Raw genomic sequence first — 13,070 nt, forward strand, 5'->3', positions numbered from 1 at the left:
AATGCACCCTGTCTGTGAAGGAGCCCACACTGTTCCTCAGCTGGAACACAAGGGGACAGTCCCAGACCAGCCCTTCCTCATAGCAGAGTTTCCATGCTCAAAAATGAGACCTTCTGGTAGACCTCCTCATTCCCCAGCTCAGGTTTAATTTTATAGCATGACCTTTAAAGTGAAAATCAAAGAACCTTCCCAGAAGACATTCCCAAATGGATCAGCACCCTGGATACTTGGTGTCGTGATGTTCACACTCTCTCTTTGTGGGTTCCAGAGGCCGTGGTGGTGACCACAGCAGCCAGGCCAGCCTGCAAAATAAAACCTTGGAAGGAGATTCAATGAACCCAATCACGACCTGTGTCCTTCTTGTCCTGTATATAAGAGGTTTTTCTCTCTTTCTGTTTTTTTGTTTTTTGGCAATGAAAATTTTTTATTTTGCCAAATAAAACCATAGGGCTATCTATAAAAGATTAAAAGCAATATTTGAAGATCAAATTAAATATTTCTTTAAAAAAATCGTTTTAATGTGTATTTATTTTTGAGAGAGAGAGACAGAGTGTGAGTGGGGGAGGGGCAGAGAGAGACAGACACAGAATCTGAAGCAGGCTCTAGGCTCTGAGCTGTCAGCACAGAGCCTGACACAGGGCTCGGACCCACGAACCGTGAGATTATGACCTGAGCCGAAGTTGGACGCATAACCGACTGAGCCACCCAGGCGCCCCTCAAATTAAATATTTCTAAACTTGGTTTATGAAACCAATGAAGCACTTTGAGGACTCGCATGTGCAGTCGTGTGTGAGCCTTGGTGTTCATTTTATGTGACTCTTTTAAAAGTTTAGAAAACCCTGATTTACATACGTAAGCAGCTGCCAAGTGATACAGGTTTTGAATACCTTTCCCTGAAATAGCTGATATTTTGCAATAAGATTTATCCAGAAGTGTTCAAAAGTAGGTATATTTTTTAAATTTCAAATTGGAGAACTGTGTCCATTCCTTATAAATAAAAGAGCCAGATAAATGGGTAGTCAGTGCTATTACTGTCTGTAATATGACATTATTCTGATGTCACGTTCATCCATTCACTTGTTTTTGCTCTGTTATTATGCAGTGGAAAGAGCATGTAGCTAGCAGATGTTCCCGAGCATGGCTGGGTTTAAATAGATTTAAGTGGGTTTAAGTGTAGCAATGCCCACTCTACCTTCTGGGACCTGAGCAGACCCAATGGGACCCAGCTGGTGCACTGCAGCATCCTTCCTCATCGATGATGTTAGTACATCCTCATTCCCACGAATACAGTGCAGAGAAGGCAGAAGAAGATTGACATCGAGTTCTCCAGAGCTACTCCAGGGCACAAAACTAGCATATAGCTAGTGTGGTGTATTAAAATCTGATACATAACACATTGGAAAACTATAATGTGTTTTTAATGCTTATTTATTTATTCTGAGAGAGGGAGGGAGAGAGAATCCCAAGCAGGCTTCACGCTGTCAGCACAGATCCCGACATGGGGATCGATCTCAAGAATCGTGAGATCATGACCTGAGCCAAAACCAAGAGCAGGATGCTTAACCGACTGAGTCACCCAGGTGCCCCAGAGAACTATAATGTTTCGGTTTAAAATTACACAAAATTATGGGGCACCTGGGTGGCTCAGTTGGTTGAGTGTCTGACTTCAGCTCAGGTCATGATCTCATAGTCCATGGGTTTGAGCCCTGCGTCAGCCTCTGTGCAGACAGCTCAGAGCCTGGAGCCTGCTTCAGATTCTGTGTCTCCCTCTCTCTCTGCCCCTCCCCTACTCGTGCTCTGTCTTTCTCTCTCTCTCTCTCTCTCTCAAAAATAAATAAATATTAAAAAATTAAAAACGAAATAATTGTAAAAAGAGCCCAAGAACTAAAAAAGGGAAAAAAATAATCCTCACAACTTGCAATCCCCTGATCCATCTCTACAGGATAGTTATGGACTAGAACTCGAGCCTTGAGCTAGAAATCGATCCTTGGTATTCAAGGTGAGGACTAGCAGTTCTCTGGCATCTTTAGGGAGCTTATTATAAATATAGAACCTCACTCTCTACCCCAGACCTACTGTATCACATTTCAACCAAAATTTGAGAAGCACTGAGCCAGACAACAGAATTGTTCCCATTCATAGTGGGATATGAATGATGTTCTAATGTTTAAGAATGAGACCACTGTAATAATCTGGAAAACCCTCTTGCTTGCATTTCCTGACTCACTTTAACATAACAATTGATACACCATCTATATGATGGTACACAAAAGCATCCCAGTGCAAGGCACGCAGAACCATTTACCTAACTGATATGTAGTAGATGAACCCAGACCAGATTTCTCTCCCGTAAAGTCCAGAGACCGTCTGTAAATTGTGTGGTGCTTTTCCATTCTGTTGAATCACTTCTAGGCCATGGAGACAAATGGATTGATTACAGAAATTCAATTCTGCCTTATTTAGTCAGAATGACCCATGTCAGACTGATAGGGAATTCTCTTCCCTTATGATTAAAAAACAACAACAACAACAACATTATTTTGTTATTGGAGAAAGCGTGTGTTGGGGGGGTGGGAGGGGTATGTATCTTTGTTTGTAAAGTGACCAGGTAGCAATGACTTGCTATTAGTTTCATGGCCTCAGCTTGCTCCTCATATTAGCAGTTTTGAAATAGATAACACTGATACATTCTTCTTGAATCGGAACATCCTCTGCTTTAAAGAACTGGCCTTTGCAGAGCACTGAGCATCTCTTGGTCATGAACCTTAGGTTTGCAGAAGAGTGGAGAGAGGACCTTCCCATTTGGCCATCAAAAGCCAGGGCAGGGAAGAGCTGTGCTGCTGTGGATGCCTGGCTCTGGGTGAAAGGTGGACAGTACTCCCGGGAGGTGCACCACCATTGCTTTGTCCATTATCCTGGGATCTTCTCAGCAACAGTTGACAATTGGCTGCCTGCTGTGAACTAGACCCTGGGAAATTTAGGAAGCTGACTTCTGACACTTTTCTTTTTATTCACTTAATTCCTTAATGTCTGCATCTGCTGTAATTACAACAAATTTCAATTATAATGAAGATCCAACTGTGGGGGTAAAATGGGATTATGGTAATTGTTAGAATGGAGAGGCATAGAAATAGGTTTCAAAAGCTTTCAGAGAAGCTATCTGACCAAAATAAGATCAATGCAGTTGGCTGCTAATTAAAGCAAACAGACAAAGGAACGCAACCTAGCTGATTTTTAATGTATGAGCTTCATTAAAAGGCTTGCATTAGTCAGCTTGCATTTTGAGGACTATTGAAATGTTTTGTTCTTTTGTCTCCAAGGAAAGCATATAGAAATTGAAACTGACCTTCAGCTGTATAAAGAAGGGATGAGAATTCTTAAAAAGGGAAGTAACTCAATGGAGCATAAATACATTCAGACTCATTTGTAGGTAACCATTTATCTGAACATTTGGGAATTTCAAAGGCCTGCCAATGGATGTCCTACTCATTTCAATCTGTTATGGGGAATGCGGAAAGGGGAAATTTCATACTGAGGACAAAATTTTTCTGTGGGTGTTTATAGACATACACTGAGTATTTTTTCAGGCTCATCTAAACAGATGAGTTCCTCTAGCTGTGTTCAGGTTGGGGATTTTTTTGGGGGATGTGCATGTATCTAACAGTGTGTGTGTTTAAATAAATAACTGTCATAGAAGGATAGCTACTCAGGGACACACACCATTGCATGCTTATTTTCTCAGACAAAAGATACTCTTTTTTTAATTTTTACACGAGACTTTTAAAATTTACATGGATCAATAGAGGGCCATAATGAATGTGATCATTAGGACTCTATTACCAGGTGGGCTTTGTTCCAGAGGAACAGAGGCCTCACCCAATGAATTTTATTTTCAGAGTTTAATGAGGGAGGGGGAGGTTGGTCAGTTGGACCTGGGTTTGAGTGTCTGCTCTGCTTTAGTAAGGGACCTGGGGGCTCACTGAGCCTCTGTAGCTTTAAGCAGAAAACAAGACTCATTCATCTGAATCTCTTCTGTTGTCCAGCTGGTCCCCTACCTGGGCTGACACTGTGTCTTGGGACAGCCTGACTCTTCTTACAGACCATTTCTTAAATGAAAAGTTTCTCTTTGCTCTTGTCTAATAGCAAAATAAAATATGAATGTAAGCTCGTGTATATATTTCTCTCCAGTTTCGTTGTAAAAGCAATGACCAAGCCGGAAATCAATAAAGAGTGGGATGGTACTTTCATTCCCACATTTAACCACTATTAGCAGATTACCATTTTGGACCATTTCCTTCTAGACCTTATTTTCTCTTTATAATGATGAGGGCCATAACAGCAGAAGCTAAACATGTTATTCTGCAGTGCAGTTTCTGTACTTAATATTATATTACACATGTAGAACTTTCCAGCATCCTTACATATAGATGTATGTATTCATTTTAATTGCCTCATAACATTCTGTAGTGTGGATGTACCACCATTTCTTTAACTGTTCCCAAAATGGTGGACTGTGTTTCCATTTTTTTGAGTTGTTAATAACGGTTATAATTTTGGGGCACCTGGGTGGCTTAGTCAGTTAAATGTCTGACTTTGGCTCAGGTCATGATCTCATGGTTTGTGGGTTTGAACCCCACATCAAGCTCTGTGCTGACAGCTCAGAGCCTGGAGCCCACTTCTCTCTGCCCCTTCCCTACTTACATTCTGTCTCAAAAATAAATAGATGTTAAAAAATAAAAAAAAAAAATAATGATAATTATCTTGTATATCCTTGTGCATTTAAGAAAGTATTTCTAGGGCATTATTCCAAGAAATGGAATTGCTAAGTCAAAGCAGATACATAATTTAAATTTTGGAAATGCCACCATATCAGTCAGTGGCAACAGCCTTCACATGTTGCATCAACGCCAAAGTGTGTAACAGGCAAAGGCCAAACAGGAACAATGTGTAAAATAAGAAGAAATACTCAGAAATCATAAAAAAAATACAAAGAACCACTGTCCAATATTAAAAACAAATAATGAAAATAAAAGGATGTAACAGTTTTTCCCCGACACTTACAAATTAAGAAAAGTAACATAAAATCCAAGGTTAGCTGGTTTTCAAGAGATACATTCACCTAAATACTATTTAGGGGAGTTTAGAACATTTGGGAGGAGAATTTGATTAACAGAATGAGCCTAAAATCTACTATTTTCACCAAAAAGTACTCACTAAAGTGACAGAGCCACACTGAAGCAGGGGGACTAGAGATAGAATTCAGCATCCAAGTGGAAGTTGCTTTCAAGGTGAGAATCAGGGGCACCGTGTAGAGCCTGTGGATGAGCACAGTGTCCCCCATAAAGTGGGTTAGGAAGGTAAAATTGAATTCCTGTTGGATTAATCAGCCAACAACAGGTATGATGAAAGTGTGGCATGCACAAAGGAGGATTTTTTCATGCAAGTTAGACTGTTTGTAAGGTCATTTTTGTTTCAAAGAGTGATGCTAAATTTCTTAAAATTATGAATTCAAAATCTTGCTTTTTTACGGTTTTCTTTTCAACTTTGTAAATTCAGCTTCTAAAACCGTATTCTACTTGTAAGTCTAGCAAGTATTAGCACTCAGGTCTAAAGCCCTTTGAATAATGCTTAAGCCCATTTATGGACTTAGTGACTTAAATACCTTCAAATGTATTAAACTACATTTATAATATGATTTATTTACTTTCCAAGTTGTTCAGTTTACTGCATTAATGCCACAAATATTTCTACAAGTTAAGCATCCAGAAAACGAACATTTAACTTCGGTGAACTCTATTTATCTTAGATGTTCTACTAAGGAAGATTTTTAAGGTCTAAGTTGGTCATCTTACACTTTTTAAATTGGTGTTTATAAGGCCAAATTAGGCCACATAGGCCAAATTTCTTTAAAATTACAAATGCAAATTCAAAGTTTTATTTCAGTCTTGCTACAAGATAAAAGACCCATCTCCGGCCAATTCAAAGATCCATTCTTGGCAGAGGCTTTATTTAGGGGCCTTTTAAATATGTCCCTTGTTAGACTGAATTAAAAAAAAAATAATTAATGATTATTAAACTCCTGGACTTGATGCAAGACTGTTTAAGTCAGGTTCCCTGTAAGGTTGACCATCGACTGACATTGGTCTTAATCCTATTAAAATCCATGATAAATATGCTTAAGCATATTTATCAAAGTCAATTATACTAATTTCTTCCCAGCAAGATGTAGATTATATTATACAAAAGTTTCTGGCTGAGATCGGCTTTGGGACCATTTTTCTCTTTCAGTACCTTATTCCTTCTTAACCCTCAAATATTAATACTAAGATTTTGTTCATCTTAAACTTTTGATACTAAATTCAGAAATTTCTGGCATTAAAATTTGTGTGCCTAAAGAAGACACTGACTCTGCTAAATGACGGAGATAGAAACATGAGCTTTGTTGATATTAGTGGAACACCTTGAACACTGGTTATGTGTGGGTTCTCAGTCAAGGGCTCCATGACATCCTGGTGGACCAGCCATGAAGTCTATTGCCCTGAATTCAAAGGCCAACTTTGAGTCCTGAGTATATTTTCTATTTTTCTTAATAATTTTAAGAATTCAACAATTTGGTAGTGAAAAGAGATTGAAAACAAGATCAAAACCTCTTTTCCTCATGCTTTATCCCTGAATTTATAGAATTTATAGAATGAAGTATATAGCATTGTACTAATTATATAATATGTCCTTTATTCTCTACCTCGGGTTTATTTCTTCCCATTTAACACAGTTTTCACTGTCATTAAGACCTCTTTAGCTACCAAAAATATCTTGAAAAAGTCTAACCTCGCAGCTCTAAGTTTGCTAATGAGTTTCTGGAATCAGTGGGCAACTACATGAAGCCTCCCTCCCTCCCGCTCTTGGCAGAAGTGATGTCCTAATGCATGCTGAGAGTTTGCTTGTAAGGAGCTGGATCATCTTCCATTGGAGAGAAGGTGCACAGTGTTTGAGAATACAGGCTTCAGTGACAGGTAGTGTGGCTCACGTTTCTGGCTCTGTCGCTTCATAGTTAGACAAGTTATTTACTCTCATCTTGTCCTACTTTCCTCATTTATAAAATGGGGAAAATGACACCATTAAAGCAACGTCTCAGATATGACTGTGTGCACATCTCCAAGTTTCATTTTAAGCTTGGTAAGAGGAAGGGGGTAAGAGGAAAGCCTTCAAGAAAGCAAATCTAAATTGCCTCTTGGTGGCTGTATTTTGTAGGAGATTAGCCATGAAAACGATGTTTGGTTAAACATCATTAGGGTAGTCACAAAGCTGGTTAAAGGTCATTGCATTTTGGAATATCTGGTTAAAGGTGACAGTAATCAATGTGAGCTAGATAGGTAAATTGAATTTCCCAAACAGCCTTTTTATCTCATTAATATCTATCAGAAATTGCACACAGCTTATCAGGAATGCTAGATGTTTCCTCTCAGGAGCTCTTAAGTGGCATCATTCAAAAGTGTTCTGCTTCAGATCAATTTGGAGCCGGTTATCCCTGTAAGTACCTGGGAGATAAAATTGTTGCGACCCAACAATACAGCCCAGTAGTCACAAGTAATCAGAAGGGATTACATCATTTCTGTGCATCCATAAAGACCACTAAAGAGGATCCATTCATGGTGTGCATCAACTTCACCACCTCTTCGCTGTGTTTTTCTCCCTTCTTTAAATTGCCCTTCATCTATGACTGTGCAGAAAGCTCTCTTTACTTGTATCACTATTTCTTTACCATTAAAAAAAAAGTGAGGCTCTTGTGTCACCCCTCATCCCCACTCACCTCTTATTGTGCTTCTCAGTGTCAGGCAGGTAATAACAAACAAAAGAAGGCCAGATACACTGCAGCTAACTAAAGAGGCTTCGCTAAAAGTGGGCAGCTTCAGCTGACTGTTGCACTCCAGAAATGTCCATCCATCCATCCGACCACCCATTCATCCATTCATTCCTACAAGCATTCATCCAGTCAATCAAAAATCATTTATTGAGCACCTACTGTTTACTGCATTGATACTCAGTGAACAAGAGAGAACAACTCTATGGAGCTTACTTTCTTGTGTGGAGAGATAGGCAACAAATCATAAACTGAGCGCATAAGCAGAGTATACAATGGTTTAGAAGATACAGTAAAATGGTAGACAAAAGAGGTAGGGTTGAGAGAAGGGATTGGGTATGTAGACAGAAGGGGGGTTTGCAATTTTAAATAGTATAAATGTGGGAGGCCTCTTCCATAAGGTATCATTTGAGCAGAGACAGGGAGACAGTGAGGTGTGGGTTGTGTAGGCATCCAGGGAAGAACATTCTAGACAGAGGGAATCTCAGTGAAAGACCCTGACAAAGGAGCATCCCTGGTATGCTTTAGGGACAATGAGGAGGTCAACTGGAAAGATGGAAAGCTGGCTTCTGTGGCTTGGTCAGATGTAGAAAAGGGAGAAGATTAGGGGTGAATTCAGAGAATTAATGGGTGTACAGATCAGCAGGGACTGGTAGGTCATTTGAAGGATGTTTCTTTTACCCTGAATACAGCAGGAAGCCATTAGAGAGTTTCAGTACGACCTACCTTAAGGGTTAAGAAGATCTCACTTGCACTTGTGTTGGGAATTGACAAAAGTGGAAGCTGGGAGGTCAGTTCGTTGAAGACTACAGTTGTTGAAGCGAGAAATGCTGGTGGCCCAGACCACAGCGGTGGCAATAGAGGTGATGGGAAGTGGTCAGATGCAGGACAGATTCTGGAGGCAGAACCAGAGGGCTTGCTCCTACCTTGGACCTGGACTGAGGGAAGGGATTCAAGACAGTAAGTGTCAAGTATGGGGTTGCTGTCACCTGATGGTGAAGGATATGGGTGGAAGGTGGGCTGGGGGAGAAGCAGGACATAAATTTAGACATGCAAAGTTTGACACATCTGTTAGACACCCAAGTGGAGCTGTGAAGCAGACAGCTGCATTTATGAGCACAGAGTATAAACTCAGAAGTCACTGGCATATACTTATGAGACTTGCAATGTCTATTGCTCAGTAATCTGGTTTTTGTGTACGAAAAGCCAAAAATGGGTATTAAGTATACGAAACTTTTTAAATTATAAATGAATGGACAGACTACATTTTCCGGAACTATCTTGAACCCCACTGGTTCCCTAATGCTTTTCTCAAGCCTCATCTGCTCCAGCTGGAAACTTTTTCATGGTCTCAGTGAAAGCTAAGTTGGGGAAATAACCACTCCGAACATTCTTGAGGAAAACTCCAGGCAGTCTTTTTGTTCTTCCTAATGCCAATGGAGAGAACTTGTGGTTAGCAGAAACTGTGCTGGCCAGGATGTTTGAAGCTGGGCTCTGGTTTACGTTCTCAGAAATGTCCATCTTTGGCCGTCTGACTGGCACAATCTCCCAACATCTTGACAAATTCTTTCCTTTCTTCGAAGCAGCTTCTTTGGCCTTTAAAGAGAAATGTTTTGTTCTCTTGTATATCCTTATGAACAACCTGCCACACCAGAAAACAACAGCAGTGAAGCAAGAACCATGCACCCCCACAGGCTGGGTGGTGGCCACTGGAGAGGTCCATGGACCGGTCTGGAGGACTTTTCTTCCCACTTCACCTCTGCCCTCGCTTGTCCACAGCCCCAACCAGCAATGATCTTTCTCTTTCAGAACAAGTTTTGATTTGGGGGAAAATTACAAATTGTCACTTAAATCTCATTATAATTTTTGTCCATATTCCATTTTTTCCCTCTCCTTCCATTTGTCACTCTCATCTGCCTTTCCTTCAACTCTTTCTGTCCTCACCCTTCAGCCCATGCATTCTCTGTTTTGATAAAGAAGCAAATAGCTTCCAGTGGGTCTTTCCCACTCTCTAAGTCCTTGCTGACACACATCCCTGCATTTGCTTGTTTGGGCTCCTGGACAGGACAAAGGCAAGTGTCGCGCTCGTGCTGACGGCTTTCTTTGTTAAACCAGTGTGCACCAAGAGAAAGCACATCCATCCAAATCCAGTTGCCTATGAAGTATCATTAGAATTTGAGGAGATAGGAATTCAGAGTGATTATCTCCTAACAATTTGAATTGAGGGCTTTACATCTAAGATAGTGACGTCTCTCACCCTTAGTGGGCCCTTCTCACTTTGGTAACACCTCCATTGTTCTCTTTCTGGGTCATGCCTTCAGTGCTCAGTTTATGGCAAGTAGGGAGAAAAAGAAACAAAGCACAAGTTAAAATGAACTGATTAAAGAATGTGGAAATTATACTCATAAAACTGCCCTTGTTAAATAAGCAAATTGGGGTTATGCATCTTTTATTTTGAGTGTCAGCTTTACAGATGAGTTTTTCTAATCATAGTATGCGTTGAACCAAAATGAACCAAGCTACAAACATCCATTCATTTTTTTTCTCATTCTAGGAATATTAGATTTTTTTTCTTACCAAAGTACTCTTTTCCCTTTCAGAAATATATCATTTTTTAAAGTGACCATAAGCAATGAATTTCTATCCTACCCTTTCACTGGCAAATTGAGTTTATTAACACTGCAACATGAAGTCTGTGTGAAGCTTATTAAAGATGTGTTCAAAGTGCCCACATATTTCTTACCATTTTCCCTCAGGCCTCTCCTACTACATGCCAGACTGAATTTGGCAATCTTGAGTTTTAAAATATTTTAACGTATAGAATAGAGGGAAAACAAGGGTTTTCATTTGTTTTTGTATTCATAGAGTGATGTTTTACAAAAGGTTAAGATTCTGTTAGTTGAAAGTCCTGGAATCCCAGCTCAAGCCAGCCTGAATGGAATAGGGCTTTTTCTAGAATGATCTTGGGTTATCTCACAGCACCTGATACAGATTAAAACAGGCAGCCCTCAGAAGTTCAGGGGTGCAGCCAAATCTTGGAATAACCAAAACCAGCCACACAAGTACTGTCAGAACTCTTGGTCTTTCTGCTGCATTCTGCACCCCAGTATTCTATCTCTGTCTCTCTCACTGCCCACAAGCTTTCTTCCTGTGGATGATAACATGGCCCCTGAGAACTTCTGAGTATTCTATAGTGTCAGACGTAGTTAAAAGAGGCTGATGTGGACCTTCTTGATACTGAAACCAAGAGAACTATAGGATTAAGTACCTCACCACCTGGCTTTGTTCTGCTTTCCATCTTTAAAGCAATTAACTATATGCTGGGGGAAGAAGGGGAGCACGTGTGTGTGTATGTGTGTGCGTGTTTGGCATTGGGACAAGGGGAGTGGAATGGAGTTGGATAGGGGTAAAGAGAGGTTGTGTAACAACTTGACAATTCCAGTGGGGAAAATGATGGAGAAAATGCCCTGCAGGAGCAGTGTGATCCAGAAGCAGGGAGGTGCTGGGATGTAAGAGAAGACAGGGGTAGGGTAGGTGGGCTTTCACAGGCTAGCCCCACAGACTCTCCATCAGGGTACACCCTGGGGCAGACATCTTTGCTTGGAATATGTGGATGTGGACACTGATGCCTCAAGTTTCTGTAACTCCCCACAACTCAAGGCTAGTGGGGGGCGGGGACTTTGGTCCATATCAGTGACAAGCCTGTTTCTTTCCCTTCGACCAAGACTGAGAGCTGGGAATGGGAATCAAGAGGAAGGATGCAATCTGGAGTAGGGAAGGGACCACTTGTTTTTGCTTATGTGTTGATTGCTTGGTTTCTGTGAACACGTTCCATAGAAAAATTACTGGTTCCTCTTTCCCCTCCCCCCTTCTGTTCTTTAAGCCACAGTTAGATACTATGGAGTTACCGATATGCTTTCCCCAGACATAAGCCCTGTCAGCACAATTGTACGTTTGCTGTGCTGAGCGGAAAATTTCTAATAATACGTCTGAACATATGCAGGAATATTAGTTTCTGGGCTTTGAAACAATCATTGCTGGAGGGTTTTCTACCTATATAGGACACTTAGGATAAATCATCTTACTTTTGCTTGCCTCACATTCTCAGAGGCTACATAATGAACCCTTTTATTGTATTAGACCACTCCTGTAACTTCCTTACTCAAACCCTCTCCCCCTTTAAATTCATGGTATTTTTTATATTTCAAGATTATTTTCAAGAGTTCCCATATTTATCACTGCTTTTACTCTTAATTATATTCATTATTAATATTGAGCATTCACCAGGTTATTTCTGTCACAACCATTCCTGTGCTGTAGAGATTTTAAGTTGCGTGTGTAAGAAGTGAAGAGAATTAATTGCCCCAAGACATCATGCAGCAAATGCCTGAGCTGGGATTCGAACCCAGATATAAGTGACCCTAAAGCCCATGATCTCTGTCCAGAAGATATGAACCTTTGCCTTCACTCCCATTAATTCAAGTGGTGCTTGAAGTCTGTCCTTCCTATCATTTTTGTGATATAATGTGTTCATTTTATTTTGTTGTGGCCATGCTTAATATCTTGAATTTTCACTTAATCCAGTCTCAGTTTGTTATAATCCTTTTTGCTAAGCATTTGCAGTAGCTTTATGATAGCCCATTAATTTTATGTACTAAAAATTCCCTAAGAAGTTTTCTAATGTTGGACATCTACATTGATTCATCATGGCTGCCTTGTGAATGATGTTAATTAGCATGCATAATCTTTATATTTTGAAATATATTCTTAAGATAGAGCCATTTAAGTATGATCGCTGGGTCAAATTATATGAATGCTTCAGAGAATTTTTAATGTGTGTGGTGAAAATGTTTTTCAGAATAGTCGTACTGTTTTCATCATAAGTAGTAAAGGCCTCATTTTAAGGGTGGGTTGGCATTTTTTGAAATGATAAAGCTTCCTTGCATGTTAAATGAGCAGGTAACATCTTTTCAAATTTCATGTGTAGTTTAAAATAGATTCCTGGCCATCACCCAGAAGAGAATCATGAGGACAGTGACCTCAATTATCTGCCCCTTTTCCCTTCCCTTTAAAAATGCAAAACCTTTCCAAAATGCAAAATTGCAATCTTTGTACATTTTGTTCAATGGTAAATGAAAAATCTTACAGATCCTGACCACTTCAAATTAACTTTAAGTCAATGGCAATTTGCCCCAATGTTGAAATGCTT

At 40.0% G+C, this 13,070-nt stretch overlaps 1 protein-coding gene across 3 annotated transcripts in view; it reads left to right on the plus strand.

Moving 5' to 3' along the window:
- Positions 1-13,070, plus strand: part of CNTNAP5 (contactin associated protein family member 5) — an 801,428-nt gene that overhangs the window by 475,663 nt on the left and 312,695 nt on the right. The gene's annotated exons all lie outside the window — the stretch shown is intronic.

Source organism: Panthera pardus, unplaced genomic scaffold (assembly GCF_024362965.1).
Source record: "Panthera pardus isolate Hobbes unplaced genomic scaffold, ASM2436296v1 HiC_scaffold_10, whole genome shotgun sequence".
NCBI lineage: Eukaryota > Metazoa > Chordata > Mammalia > Carnivora > Felidae > Panthera > Panthera pardus.